Consider the following 16,412-nt stretch of genomic DNA (forward strand, 5'->3'; position numbering starts at 1 on the left):
AAACAAGAACTGAAGGCCTGTTTCCCAAAAATAAAGAGTCTGAGGCACAAAATACAGTTTTTCTCAAATAAAAATAAATGTTTCATCAATGTGAATACTTTATCTGTTTCCCAACACACAGTTTTTCCAATTTGGACAAGCTACTAATGAACTACAAAGATCCAGTTATGTGTCAAGGTTATACAGTGAGGTTCATGCTGTACTTGTTTATACAGTGAATCAGAATGCAGAACACAAAGTTTAGAGATATCAGTATCATCAGACATCAGAAGTATCAAAACTATGCAGCATCTGTTGCATTCCTCTCTCTTTCGGCCCTCAGACCCTGAACTGCACATAACTGAATTCAAAAGTTGAGCCCATTTTCACAGGACAAATCAATTAAAAAGCATCTGGAAGAATACTGTCTTTTACTGAAAGTAAGTCCCAGATCCAGTTCTCATTTATTACGCTGCTGGGACAGCATCCTTTAAGCACGGTGATCAAAAGCAAACCTTTTTATTTTTTTTTCCCCTTCTGTAAACAGACATCAAAGCAACAATGTTAGGATGAATTTTCAACTGTTCTAAAACCACAGGTTATGTAAGGTTATGTAGATTTGCCTTTTTCATGAGGAGGAACTCTGGCAACACACACATGCAACTTCACAAGCTCAACATGGCAGTTAATCTGTGCAGCCTTAGCACATAATCAGAAATGGATTTACTACAGTGACAGCAAATGGAGCTGAAAACCTACACTGCACTGTCTCGGGGAGTGCTTAACCCCTGTCACAGGCACAGCCTCCCTCTTTCTACACTAAAGCCATATCACAACTGGAATCACCCCAAAGCCGAGCTTGGCAGAAAGCCAGCCAGCTGCGCTGCACATGAAAACTGAGCATCCATCTCCATAGCCACCAGGCATCTCCCAGCTAAAGCAACCACGCTGGACAGTCAGCAAGTAAACACTGTTCATCATGGTAGCTGAGAGCAGCCAGAAGAATGTTGGGCTTTTTTGGTTTTGTTGGTTCCTCCCACCTTCCCCCCCACCCTCAGGCTTTTCTGCCATAAGGTCACATCCACTGTTCATAATTAAAGTTTTTCTTTGGTGGTGGCTTTTGTGTAAGAGCTGCCATGGCATAGCAGAACTCCTGGTCTGGTCATACATACACATAAAGGCAAACTGTGAACACAATGTGAGGAGTTCAGGCCAGTATAAGCCATTTCAGCCAAACAATCATTAAGGAAAGAAATCCTAGGACCCATTAAGACATTGGACCATTATGGTATTAGTCCTCAGCATTTCTAAATAATTTCCTTTTCACTTTCATATATATACACACACACACATATATGTACACATACATATGTACCACTATCTTCCCCAGTCGGACCCATCTACAGCTTAGATGATTTTGGGAGGCAGCAACTATGTGTTCCTTTTCCATGCAGCACCCAAAACACTTTCACACACATAGTGATCAAGAACAGTATTACTAAATTAATGCTATACAACACGAACATCTGCATGTTTAGATGCCCAGTTGTTTCACAGGAAAGATTCCATAGCTCTTAACAGAAGAGTTTGCGACAGCTGATGTTTTAATCTTGATGCCCTTGAAATCCAGCTTGCCTCCCACATCTGCTAAAATCACAATTGCAGACCTGAAGGAAAAAAGTGAAATAACAATCTGGCAGGCGACTCATTTTCTCTCTCCTCAAGAGGCTTGGAAACTGAGAGCCAACTCTCCTAATAAAAAAAAAAAGAAAAACCTGGGAAGAACTAACCTTCAAAATTTGCTGAAAATGCTGTAATTGGGACTGTGAGAACATGCATGCTCTTCACTCTGTATTTCTGCTTCTAAATGCCCTGTCAGTAGGTCTGTGCACTTCTTTTTGAGGCATTAAAGTCTTCTTGGATGGCTTTGCCTTTTCCCTCCCTTCCTCTTAGGTGTCCTTTCAAAACTGCCCCTCAGTAAGCTGGTACTGAAGATTTACCTAATCCACCTAATTTCTTATTGTTCTCACAGCCAGAATTTTCCCTCTAAGAGATTAAGATTAGAAAGAGTAACCATGGTGCCTTAATATTTCGTTTATACAAACAAATTTGAGAGGTTTTTTTTTTACAATACTAGGGAACCACAATGTTCTTAAATGTCACGTAGAAGATCATCGGCAGGAAGCAGTTTTCCTTTTTCTTGATGCAGTGAAGGACATTGTAGCTGTAAAAGTCAAGACCTAATTTCCAGTCTTCTCAAAGGAATCACCTAGTTGCACTAAGAATTTGATTCTATGAGTGGTTTAAAGAAATGACAAGATTAAGCTTCCTTCATGAAACAGCTGTTCTCAAAGTGGACTGAAAGTGTGAAAGAGCAGGAGAATAAAGCCACCTAAAGCTCTAAAGGACACAGAATTTGGAGGACTCCTTGAGAAGGGAGAGGGAGATGGTCAGTGAGGCAGGAACAAAAGCAGTAAAAGTAGGTGGCATGATCGCCTGAATGGCAAGACTGAGATGCAATTGTGCACTGTGAAACACCGTATTACAACCAACACCTTATCACCAAGGAGACAGTAAGCAGAGAACCAATAGCAACAAAGGACACAAGGTTTAGGACAGGGAATAGAGCACTTGGCTCTCTGCAAATCCCAAGTTTACAGCCATGGAGACAAGGTTTTGCCTCATGCCTTCCATCCTGAGACATCAGTAACATTGGTAGTAACATTTCTAAAACTGCTGTGAACATCCCTGTTTCACCAGTGGCTCCAGTGTAAAGAGGCAGCTGCCCAGATTCATCACAGCCTTGGAAGCAGCTGAACTCAGTTACTGGGGACTGTTCTTGCTTGCTTACTTACCCTCTGAAGTGGGTACTATAGAGAAAGCTCCAAAGAGCTGAGAACTCAATAAGCCAAGGCTGCTGTGCTTGTTTTTATAAAGTGGTCTTTTCCTCTTTATTAGGAAGATAGTGGAGGATCAGGCACCCAGCAATTTCCAAACACTCTAACTACTCTCAACAGATAAGAAAGGGAACATACAACACAGTCTCACTGAGCATTAAAATTATATATGAATTATCTCTAACTTTTAAAAGGCAGCTGGAATTTAACAGGGATGGAAAATCCCACCAAGTGAAAAGCATAATTTAAATATCAAACTCCCAGAAAAGGTCTCCTTAGATTTCCCGTCATGTAGAGTCACGAGAGCCTACAAGAAACCAAGTTCTGAAGTTGGAGGTAACATAATAATAAAAGGGGTAGCATTATAAAAAAAAAAAGGGGGGGGGGGGGGGAGGAGAAGCCTCACCTCTCAAACATGTAAAACATCAGAGGGAAAATATTTCATGTGATACTTCTTTACAAAGGCAAATTTAAGTGCTGTATTGTTACAGAGAAAAACAGTGGCCTAACTCCAAGAAAGATAATGAAACTCTGGTGGTGCACACTCTGCCATTGAACAGAGAAATCAGTGCTGTGGAGGGAGATGCAGCAGAAATCAGTGCAAAAAGACAGAGGCACTAGCAAAACGTTCAGTTCCATTAGCCACCCTAAATGCATCACTTAAAAACAGCTGCCCATCTAAGTAACCTTAACAACTTCACACTGTAAATTTCAGGGAAGTCCTTTTACTTTTGGTGATATGCACAGATGAGTCTTCATTTTAAGAAAAGAAAAAAAGAAAAGAAGAATGACCAGTATTAATGGTATGCATTTAAGACCTCAGTTACATTCAGGAACCAACTTCTTTGCTTGCCTGGAAGTGGTCTGCTCACATCATGCCAACGGTCCTGAAAAGAGTTCGTTACAGACTGCAATGGAGAGAGAGAACCAGAAGACCTTTGCCCAACATTTTATAAAACTAGTTACTCCAGGCTTGTTCATGGAACCACTACAACAGATGTCTGCTAATCTCTTAAGTAACAGTATCTTAAGTCTGCCCACACTGTTTTGCTGTTCATAGCTCCATCAGTTCGAAAAAACATCTCAAAATAACCTCTCTAAAACCTGACATGGGGAATATTAATTGAAGGTTTCTATCAGATCTTGATATACTGATTCAGGCTACTCCCTACTGTCTCACTCTTCTGGTGATTTTATGTCACAACATACAGTTCTTCCCCTCTTATATTTTAGGAACATTGTATTAGTTACTGTACTATAACTGCAATTGAAAAAGTATTAAACATTGATTAAATGCAAATTAGCCAAAGCATTTGACAATACGTGCTGTAAGATTTTCAGAACGGGTATGCAGGTGGAAGGGTGTGTGTTTATTAAACCTCTGAAGTGCCATGGAACTTAAAATGCTAACTCAATGAGAATTAAATACATTTCAATTAATGTAGTCATTTACACAATTATCTATGGCCTCTCACATTGCAGTAGTATTTCACAGAAGCTGTGATGTTACTATATGACATAATGAGACAACAGGAATCAGCTGACATGGCTTCAGGAATCACCCAAACAGAAAGAATTACACCTTAAGACCATTTCTATAAGGATCTCCATACTTCTACTTGATACTTCCAAGCCAACCACACCTGTGTACAAACTCTGACAGTTCCCATTGGGAATAAATACTGTTCCAAATTTTTGTCATCCACAAATTCCTCCTGCACTTTTTCTCATGGATTATAAAAGCATTAATTACTCTATTAAAACATTAAGACCCTAATGCTACTAGATAGTTTACCACTAAAAGCATGTTCACAGCGTGGCTTACTATTTTGGGTCATCTTCATGACCTACCTGCAAGTTCGAATCCATTAACAAAGGCCATAGCAGCCATGCTCAGGGCTGCAAATGAACCTCTCTAATGACTCACTGAAAATTCATTTACTGGTTCTCTCCTTATTATATGAGGGTTATTTCCAGAGTTCTTAGAAACGAGATGTGTTCAGGATATAACAAGACATAAAATTGGTCCATGAATACATCTCCACATAGAATACAGCATGAAACAAAATTATTAGGTTTGGATTTTTTTTTCCAATGAAACTATATTAGGCAAAAGTGTTTTGAACAAATATTCTTACAAGCAACACTTTCCATGACACTTTAAGGAATGGCATGAGAAAACAGGATTTGAAGAAAGTTAACAATTCTTAAGAGAAAATAACCAAATTGCAAAAAATTAGTGTTGTTTTATGACTGACACTGTAATCTGTTTCAGAATATTAGAGATATCTTAATCACTTACTACACCTAATGAACTCTAGTTTGCAGGGCTAATTCTCTAAAAGACATCATTGTCAAAATGTCAAGGCTTATTACTCCTTCATTTGTCAGTCTTCTCAACAGTACTCCTTTTCACTATTCCGTTTAGGAAGCAAAAAGGAGAATGTGTCATCTGCATTATGTGCAAGAAATTATGATGCCAGAATAGGCAAAACACACACGTCTCAAAGAGGCCACCCATCCAGGGTATAAACAAAAAAAAAAAAATCTGAAATGTTTGTTACATCAATGATTTCACAATCCTTTTTAGAAGAGTAAAGATGTGATGCCTTAATATCATGTCCAAGCTCCAGGTTTTGTTAATTACATCCTACCTACCTAAATGCCCCCCGTAGTTTCAATTAGACATGGTATTCTTCTTCACTTCCCGTCCTGATTATTGTGCACTGTTGCTAAGCGCTAGTTAACAGTTGCCACATTCACCCCAAGTTGGCTGCACTTCAGTGGTCATTCAAAGAATTAAATACAAAACATATGGTACAGAACCATACAAAGCATAAAAGCACTTTAAAAAACCACTCTAAAATGCTTAATATGAAAGATACTACAAAAGGTTACACCACTGAAAGTAAAATCCCTACAGTTCTGTCCCCACTTAAAATTACAGAGAAATGCACTTTTTCTTAGCTATAATTAATAAGATTTCTTAGAGTATATTTTTGACATTATACTGAGTTTAGTTTTACACTGAATGAAGAGCCAGCATTCATAATATATTAGGCTTTACGGTACAGAGATTTTTCCAGATTTGCCTTTAAAAAAAAAGTTTCATTCTCTATATCCCATAGCAACTAATTAGTCTCTCTGAAGTTACGCTACCAAGTTTTCTTCTTCCTTGTATCTGCAAAATACTTTGGACATGACTTGCTGAACTGCCAAATATCAATGCCAATAGTAATGTGTTTAAGAAGACCTTGAACCAAATGTGCTTTTTCAAATTCTAGACAAACTTTTCACACAGTCAGCTCACCCCTCCTTTCATCTGTGATGTCCTCATGAGATCTTAAGAAACTTCACATATTTTAATTATCCCAGTAAAAGCTCAGTATCAGGTTGCCTACTACTTACTGCTTATTTCCTTTAGTATTAATTACATCCTGGGCTTAAAAACTGCCTTACCAAAGAATCATCACTATTTCTGATTGTTACAGCCAAACCCAACTAATCAGAATTCCCGATACCTACATATTGCTTTTTATAATTAAAATATTTTTCTGTTAAACACCTAAGCAAAAATCTCATTTGGCACAAACGTTACCAATAATAAACAAAAACATACACTGTATTTGCTATCTCTATTAACAGATGCATGATTAAGCCTCCAGAGTTCAGAGCTCAACCCTTTAAATAAGTTAGGCATCTACTGAACATTATTCATTGACTTCCTGGAGCATTTTGTTGGAAATACATGAGGAAAAGCATGCCTGTGTTCAAAATCCTCAAGTGTTAAAATGAGGAATAAATAAACATTTCCCAACAGCTCAGAGAATCCTCACAAAATCCTTATTCCTTTGCAAAGAGGCATTAAAAAAAGTTAATCACCAGCCCCATAAGTGCTTTTTGTCTTACTCAGAAGCAAATCCTTCAGGGTAAGATTTAATACTTTCAAATATTTTTTTTTTTTAATCCCACTACCGCATATGTAATAAACTTTTCAATCGATAGAAGACCCTTGTTTTTCTTAGAGGGCATATCCCTTAACGAAAGCAAACCAAAATGTGCATTACAGTATTTAAAAGTGCAGAAGGCTTTAGCTGCCCTCTCAGAGGTCACATATAGAACCCTATCTATCTACAGCTGAAATAGGCACCTACTCACTTCACTCTCGGCTCTGAACAGGAGTAACTGGAAATAAAAAATAAACAAATTCTGCTTCAGTTATTCCTAGTCGGGAAATAAAAGACAGCACTTCCTTCCTCAGCAGCTTCTTTTTTTTAATTCCATCTTTCAAAAAGCTCTTCCTAACAACGGGTCACTTAAGCACGAAGGATATGAAATACTATTTCAATACTACTTAAAACATCATTCAGCAGAAGAGTCCTAAATGTCACCAATTCAAAGAAAACCAAATAAAATTACATAAAAAAAACCCCAAAAAAGCCTCACACCCCCAGGGTATTTCAAACAAACATACCGGCAAGCATTAGACACGGGAAGTATTTTTCCACCAGGTAACTTACAAAGTCTCCTGCGCTTTAAGCACATCTGATCACTTCTTAAATTGCTGGGCACGGGTAAATTAGGCTTGGGGCCTAAACAAACAGCAGCCCCCGGCCCAACCTCTCTGGGTTAGCCGAAATCCTGTGCTTCAAACTAAAAGTTTCCGTCTTTCACAGACTTGGGGAAAGCCGGGGAAGCGCTGGGGAGGGAAGAGCCGAATCCCGGCGGTACCCAACGGCTGCCGAGGGCGGCGGGGCGCCCCTTCACGCATCTGTCAGCTGCCTCCGAGAGCCGGCGCCAGGTCCCCCGGAGCGGGCCGGGTCTTTTACCCTCCTCTACCTTTACTTCCCAGCAGCAAACAGGTCCTGTCGATCGGCCGTCACCGCGGTGAGGGGAGTCAGCGAACAGCCGTCTGTGACAGGGCCCGCGACGGTCGCCTGCCCTCGGCGCCCGCCTGCGCGACTGTTGCTGCCCGTTGGGCTGCCGCGTCTCCAGGGGACGCGGCCACCCCTCCGCACCAAGGGCGCACCCCACCCCCCCCCCCTCCCCGCCCGGCGCCCTGTCCTATCCCCCTCAAAACCAACCTGCACATGCCAAGAAATGCCCCTCAAACAACACCCCCCCAGCCCCCCGGGCCGCTACCGCCGGCTCTTTTACCCCTCAGGCGAAGGCTCCCCGGGGCGCGGAGGGCGAGGCAGCCGAGCCCCCTGCCGGCGGCCGCCCGCATGGCAGCGCGGGGCGGGGGAGCTCGCCGTCCGCCCTCCCGCCCGCTCACCAACAGAACCACCTGCACCCCCCCGCGCCAACCCCGCTCACCTCCCCCCCCCCCACACCTTTCCCGGGGCTTTGCTGCCTGTCGCCCGCCCGCAGGGACGGCTCTTCTGCAGCCGCCCGGCCAGGGCTCTCCCGCCCCCGCCTTGCCCCGTTGGAGCACTGTCATCCCCCCCACTCCCGGTCCAAAACGACGGTAACAAAGGGCTGGAGCCCACCCCGGGGGAGGGCACCGGCAGCCCGCCCGTGACACCGTCCGCAGCCAGCCGCGCCGCTGGCAGCCCGTAGCCCCTCACCATCCCCCGTGCTGCGCTCTGCGGGATGACTGACACCGAGCGTGACCCGGCGAGCGGAGCGCCGCTACCGCTCCGCCGCCGCCGCCCCGACCGGCCACCTTTGTGCCCTCCCCAGAAACCGGCGAGAAGGCGAAGTGAAGCCCCCCGCCCGCCGCCGTTCCCTTACCTTACTAAGCAGAGAGAGAAGTTGAAGCGCTCTCCTTCCACCCGTCCCTCACTTGCTTTTTTTTTTTTTAATTTTTTAAATTTAATTTTTAATCACTTTTTTTATTTGCCTCCTCACGCCGAGCAACTGCGCTCGGCAGTCCGGCCCGGCGCCCTCGATGCCACCGTCTCCCTCCGGGTCTCGGTCTTCTCTCTCTCTCTCCGGCGGGAGGAGAGGAGGGGAGGGGAGACGAGGCGAGGGGAGGGGAGGAGAATGGGGCGGACCCGCAGGTGCCGCCCCTCCTGCTCTGACAGCGGGGAGGGAGAGGGGTCGGGGGGGGCGGCGGGTGAGGGGACCGGAGCGGTGGCGGCGGGGAAGCCGCGCTCAGGTGAGGGGGTTGTCCCGCAGGACTGAGGGACAGCCTCCCCGGCCCGGGCCAGGCCCAAGGACGGCGGGGTTGGGAAGGGAGGGCGGTAGCGTCGTGCCGAGGACTGAAGTGATGGGTCGAGAACAGGCGCTGGGGTGGACACAGATTACTGGAGGAGGCAGGCGGAGGGCGGTGAGGCGAGGCCTGGGACATGGCCGCCGAGGTTCAGGGAGCTGGGGTGCTTCCAGTTGTGAGGCAAGAGGTGAGGCCCTACACGGAAGGGGACCCAAGGAGGGAGCTGGGAAGCGTCAAAACCCTGACAGAAATCCAGCGTGGTTCCGTGGCAGGGGGAGGCAGAAGTAGCCATCTGCACTACCCTGTGTGAGGCGGTCCTGCAGACTGGGACGGTCAGGGCTGTGGGCAGTCCCAAGTTAGAGGGGTCACCTCATGTTTTGTTTGGGGTTTAGTTAGCAACGGAGCTAGTTCAAGAGCGGTAAAGTAGAAGCTGAGGGGGTGTAGCGTGCTAGGAGGACACTGGAGATGAACTAGAGAAGGGCACTGTGAGAGTAATTGTGTCAAAGATTAAATTGAGCAGGGCTCAAGGAGAGGTGGGTAGACATGAGGGGATCTGAGTGCGTTGGAGGGCATGGAAACAGAAGTATCTGGAACATTTAAAGCTGTAAATGGAGCCTGAGTCTGCGTGGGGAAGCAGCGAGTTTGGATTCTTAGTGTGTGTAAAGATGAAGGTCGGACTAAGCAGGAGCGTGGGAAGGAGGCTGGAAATACAGCAGTGTGCTGAGGGTAAATATCCACTGAACGGGGGAAAAATGATTCTGCATTTTCTTCCTTTCACTGTTGATTGATTAAGCTACCATATGAACCATCTCTTTTTCACATTTTGCTCTTCAAAGGGCATATTTCTTGAGATCCTTTCAAAAGGTCTTTTTCTTCTCTTGTGACCATAAGGCTCAATCATCTGCAGTGTCCTATCTTTCTGCCTCAACAGCTGAGAAAAAAAGTGATAGTGACAAAAAAAAGTGTTAGTCTTTGTTTTCTTTGACAGGAACCTGCTGCTGTGTGACACTGAGATGTCCAGTACTTTTCTCATGTCCTGTTCTTTTGTATTTGCTGGTTAAAATATTAAGTTCCAGCATACTAGTGAGTGCTCTTATTACCACAGATAATGAGACTTTCCATTAAAAAGTGGGAAGGAAAAAAACTGTCCTTACCTCTTGGAAAAAAAATAGAAATGGCACAGCACTACTGCTGCTCAGTCCAGAAATGAGAAACAGAGGTCTGTCTAATAGGTAATGTAGGTGCTGTAATGTAAAGGTGCTGAATGTTCAACAAAGTTGGACTTTTTCTGCATTGATCACACTCTTTCTCATAGGCACTATGGAGGTTTTCACTGTTGCTTCTGTTTTGGTTTACTTCAATTTTAGCAGTGCTTTTCTACAACATGCTGATCTACGCTTAATTTCATTAAACAGGATGCAAAAGTGTAGTAATAGGTGTGTATATCTGTGTAGGTAAGTTAGAGACCAAAGACTGGGGCATGTCATTAGGCAGTCTTCATAGCAAACTTGCCAGGAAAGAATCTGGAAGCCATCTTAGATTATGCAACATGTAATATACACAAAATATACACATCACTGCCTTTTATTCATCCATAGCAGTTTGCATTTCTGAATACGTTGGGGTTTTTTTCCCAACAACTTCTTTGGTAGGAAATACTGAAGGAAGTAGTTTTCCTACTGAATTCTTTGGCACTTCTTTGTAGTACTTTGGTATTTCTCAGCCATGAGCTCCAGAACTTTCTTACACGTATTCTTATGTCATGGTTGTTCTCAAAAGTAAGGTGCCTCCTAAATAAAGCTTTCCAACTATTTTGTTCATTGGCTACTTTGATTCTGAGATTATGTAATTTTTATGTGAATAACTAAATCATTTGGCTTGAACTGCTTAGAGCTGGGCTTTGGCTGTGGCTTAGCTGAAGACAGGCTACTTCCATTAGCCTAGCTATCTTGGTATCTGTGTATGTGTAGAGCTGCCAATAATATGACCCTTAACGATAGATAGATAAAAATTTAGCTGGAACAGAATTTAAGAGACTTTGCCAAGTCAGATCAGGTTTCAGGTTCAAGTCCTTACAGCTTTGCCACTTTGCCAGTTCTAAATTGAACACTTTATTTTTCTGGAAACCTGGAAGTAGATAGCTGTAAAAGAATTTAGGCTGCTGTTCTAGCATATCCCTGTTATGCCCTATGTATCAACTGTGCTGTTGATACTCTGCAAAATATAATGGAATTAAACACTATCAGTGTCAGTCCCTTGAGATAACGGTGCCATGTGACCCTGGACAGATTTAGACAGTGAATTTATTATTACTGTTTAACGTGGGAGCTTTGAAAGCACATCAAGGCGCCTGTAAAATACCTGATGTAGCATATGATCATTCTAACTTAGATTACTTAATTATATATCAATTGATCTCAGTAATAGCAGTCTAGATTTCCCTTGACATTTCAAATTGTTAAATTTTACTTAGAGGTACCTACTGAATGGATGAGAATTATTCAGGCAGCTTTAATGCAGTAACTCTTCTTATTTGGACTTATTTTTGTTTTGCTTTTTTGAAATAGAAGAAATGTTCATTATATATTTTCTTCTAACTTTCTCTTTCACTATCAACATTTACAGCCTGTAGGATGGTTTAATCTGTACCATCTGTGGGCCATATTGCACATCAGATGGCAGGATAAAATCTGTAACAAGAACATTTTGGGACATAAAAGTCTTTTAGGGTTTGAAGCCATGATACTCACAACACAAATGTGTGGAGCCACTCAAGTATCTGAAACAGAAGACGCAAAATGCCAAGGCAGCTGCTGGAGGGAAATAAAGGAGAGACCACACAGTTTGGGGAGCATACAGGCAATGAGAACAAAAGAGCGTCTGAGGAAACAAGAAAGTGCAACTTCAAGCAGTGAGAAATTGGAGTCAATCATTAGGAATTATTGACAGCAGACATGCAGGCACACAGCAATTAGAGGCTCGCTTTGGGAGGCAAGGTCAATTAATACCAAGGTAAAGAGGCATCATCAAAAAAGCACCTGGTTTAGCAAGCAGCATTTTCTGATCCCTGACTAGACAACATAGAATAAAATTGCCTTTCATGGGCTGGGTTTTGGCCATTGTCGTATTCATAAGGCAAGATACCATCATTTACCTCATCTTCTGCTACAGAGGACTCTCTAAGAACATAACATGACATACCAGTGTGTGCTAAGATTGATGGGGCCCCAGTGCAACTACAGAGGTTGATAGGTATCCCTCAGTCCTGAGCCTTTGTAAGGGATTGCAGTTTCCCCTGCCTCTAGGTTATCTCTTCACTTTCTTCATATTTTCTGGTTTTCAGAACAGCAGGAATAAGATCCTTTTGGATATAGTGTTCTGAACTAGGGATAGTAGGAATTGTCAGTTCTCCCCCTTCCTAGCCACCAGGGTGAACTTCCCAACAGATTTCAAGCTTTTTTTTTTATTCCTTGCAAGTGAAGGTCATCAGTTCATCTTAGATCATCCTCTGAACTAGAGCTTGTATTTATATGTTATGCCTGTTACATATAAATATTCACTGATAACTTGAGGCATCTAACCTCAGAAAGTAGGTTGCAAAAAATGTAAACAAATAAATAAATAGCCACACAAGGGAACTCTCTAATTTCTTCTTGTGTGTGAACTACTGATTTCATACACGCTGAACACAGTGATTTCTACCCCAGATACACTGCTATGCATGTTTTATTTGATTGAACTTACCAAATCCTTGATATTAAACTTTGCCTGAATGAAGTGTCTGAATTCCACAGACCTGGGCCTTGTCATTGTTATAAGCTGATTGCAAAATTGGCTTTGACTTTCTTGGGGGTGGGTTTTTTTTATTTTACTGAAATGTTTTTAATATATATATATATATATTGGCATCAGGTTTTTTAGCATTACTATTTAGCACTCCTACCAACAAAAATGATAGGGCACAGTAAGATGAAAGTGAGACAGTGTTTCTTAGAACTAATAAGAACATGTTTGCTTTATCTGTTACTCAGTCTACACAAATTAAGCAACTAATCAGCAGGCTTTCCTGGAAGTTCAGCAGTAGCACATAGCCACTGGCACACATGTACTATCAATTCCTTCTCCATTTTTTACTGGATTTTGCAGAATGACCAGCATTAGGAGATAATAATTGCACAACAAATGGTTGTATATAAAAGTCCTGGAGCTAATCACTAGAATCTCAGATCACCCTGACTGTAGAACCTATAGCCAGATTCTCATCTCTTTTTTTAACTGTTTGTAAAATACTTGGCATTGCAATGTCAGCTCTTGTTTACAGGTTGGCAGCTGTACCCCATCTATCATGCAAGATACAGTAGGATGCCCTTTCCTTGGCTAAGAAGCATGTCTGTAACAGCAAAAGGGGAAAAAATTCATTACCCTGCCTAAATCAAAGGTATTCTTTGAACAGGAAGAACTTTTGGCATCTGTATAGCTGTGCTGCATGACAGAGGCTGTAACAGCGTTTCTAATTCCCTAAATTTTGAAATTCAATTTTGTTTCAGGTAAGACAGTGCAGCAAGACTACCCCTTTTGAGTAGTATTGGAGCTACTGTGAAAAAGTAAGTTCTGTGTTAAGGAAAACTGTAAGCTAGTATTTGTCAAAACGGAGCCTCTACCTAGTTGTAATGGTTTTTTTCCTTGTATAAAGTTTAATTTCATAAAAAATTTTCAAAACTCACTAATTTTTCAGTGGAATCCTGTTGAGTTATTAATCTGTGTATGACTTCAGACCGTGGCTGATTGAATCATGTGGTGTGAACTCGGTGTTTTAGGAGTGAGCCTGGGTTTTATACACCATGGAACCAGCACAGTCCATTGAATCTGACGTCTTTGAATGGGAAGATATGTTCTGATATTTTGCTAGACAACAAAATGCTATCAATACTCCATTTTTAAAAGGAAAAGGAAAACCTGATTGCTTTAAATGATTTAAGAAGCGTTTTCTGATTGTAATTGGATTTGTTCACTTTAACTAGATTACGAAGAATTTTGCAGGACATACATGAAGTCTGTAGACCTGAGGACTGTGTTTTTTCCCCTCCAGGGATATCTAGATAGAGATTAAGTCTTTTTCTCATCAGGAAGTATTATGAAGAAGAGTTTTTCCACAGCTGTTTAATTGTGTCTGACAAAAGGGAACACTACCTTCTGTTTAAATGTTTCCAAAGTGCAAAACCATATGAAAAGCAACCTCAACTAAACAGAAAAGTGTATGTGGTACTGACTGTTCTATGAAATACTCAGCTATACTCTGACTCTTTCACCAACCCCTGGGCTGCCTCCTCAGAGACACCACTGAAACCAAGATTCATTACCCCTAAATGACAGGTCTCCATCGCCAAACACATGATCTAATCAAATTATTTTATAGCCTAGAGTGAAATAATCCTTTTAAACAGGCCTTACTTACAGAGGTAAGTCTTGCCTAACTAAGCTGTCTAAAACTTGAGCTCTAATCTATCTTTATTTATAGACAGTGAAATTAACTTGGCAGCTCCAGTGGGCAGTTTCATCCCATTCTTAAATGAACACCTTCAAAAGGCAACCCCTCTCCCCTCGTTCTCCTCCTGGACTTTTGAAGGAGCTTAGAAACCTAGATTAGAATGTACACCTATACACCACCAATACTGGGTGAATGCAGTCCTTCTCCTGATCATCTGATCACTTACCACAGGGATACAAAAAAATTCCCCCTGCTGTTCCCCAGGTGACATGCACAACAGAACCACTCCCAGGCACTGCAGTTCCCCTGGTTATCTAGCTATACACAGGAAAAGGACAAGTGGCAGTTTCATATAAGCAATTAAAAATAGTGCTTACAAAGCTGGGTTGGGTTTTTTTCACAGCACTTACATGGTTTGACGAGTGAAGCACTATGGTAAAGGCTTCTTAGATTCCATATTTGCTGTGGTTCCTGTAACCATTATCAGTGAGAGCAGCAAATCTCATCAAAGTCAGTATGTCAGCGCTGGCTGATGGTTTTTTGGATATTCTTTCTGAACCCAGCTAGGAAATCTCACTTGCTCTGTTATTTTTGCTGCCTTTTTATTAAACAGTTACTTGCTCTCCACAACACGTGCTACACGTACACGAACAAGAATGTTGACAGTAACAGAGAAGATGGCCCTGAATCCATACGGGAGGCAAGCCATGGAAACTGGGCATTTTAAAGGTGAAAAATATACATCTCACAACTACAGTATAGTACAGTACAAGTACAGTACTACTTGTTTGCAATACAAGGCGTTTTTAGTGTTTTAAAAATTGCTCTACATTTTTCATTACCGAGTCTCCACGGAGGTTTATCTATCTAGGGTATCAAACTTTCATCTTGGTTTCTGACTTTGTTTTTGTTTTGCCAGAAAGTCATAGATGTGTTTGAGCTTTTGGGGATTTTACAGACGGAAAATATTTTTGAGGTGAGGTGGATAAGACTGCACAAGCCCTAACCATTCTTGGTTTTGTCACTGTTCCCTTTACACAGACAAAATTCCTACTTAAAAGCAGCTTATGGTAAATTCCCCAGACTTGTGTAGCTGCCAGAACTAACAGTCAGTCAATCCCCTCCCAGTTCCCCTACCAGGTCCACAAACAGCATGGTAGACCAGACTATATCCTAATGCAAAAATTAGCTGCCAAGTGAAGTTAGTCCAGCATTCACTGTACCGCAATGGGCTCAAGTGCTGTCAACAGCAGATCTCTTTCTTGGTCTTGTGGAGGCAAATCTCTGACCCTACAGAGCTATATCCCCCCCCCCCCAGGTATAAATTTCCCATCTTCCCAAAAAGAATTTAGGGATATCTGTGAATGCAGAAGTGGCTTGGCTCAGTTCTCTCGAAGCATCGAAAGAAAGGTAGGTGTGTGCTGAGGGGTGTGTGACCTGCCAGCAGGCTTTTCGACAGCACAGGTTTCCCACAGAGCTTCAGAAACATGTCCAAGAGCTGCCACACCTCTCCTGGGCAGCTTCTAGGGTCTTGGCATCATGCTGTCTTAACCTTCACTCCACCAGGTGTGCAGATACAGAGTATTTTAGTTACCATCTCCCCGCTGTTTCTTTTGGTTCTCACAGAAAAAAAAAGAAAAAGTTACATGCTGCAGTATCTGTCTGCCTACAAACCCCCTTGAAGAATAAATTTGCAAATGAGTTATAATATATTAATATATATAATCCTTATTCTTTCTCTCGTGTGTAAGTTTCCTGGGAGATTAAGTTAATGTCTTGTAAAGCTACAGATTTTAGTGCTGAGTTGCATTCATCTGGGGGGCAGGAAAGTCAGTTGTTTTGTCATCATTAGTATCATTTGCTGTCTTTCTCTGTATTACCATCTCCCAAGCAC

General features: G+C 42.3%; 1 protein-coding gene across 1 annotated transcript in view; it reads right to left on the minus strand.

The window, feature by feature from the left end:
• GREB1L (GREB1 like retinoic acid receptor coactivator) overlaps positions 1-8,804 on the minus strand; it is a 144,513-nt gene extending 135,709 nt beyond the window's left edge. Inside the window, exon 1 of the mRNA XM_084260386.1 lies at positions 8,610-8,804. The gene's annotated coding sequence lies outside the window, so the exon portion shown is untranslated. The remainder of the gene's footprint in view (positions 1-8,609) is intronic.
• Between the last annotated feature and the right edge of the window lie 7,608 nt (positions 8,805-16,412).

The sequence above is a fragment of the Gallinula chloropus genome, assembly GCF_964237585.1.
Source record: "Gallinula chloropus genome assembly, chromosome: 2".
In the NCBI taxonomy this organism is placed as follows: domain Eukaryota; kingdom Metazoa; phylum Chordata; class Aves; order Gruiformes; family Rallidae; genus Gallinula; species Gallinula chloropus.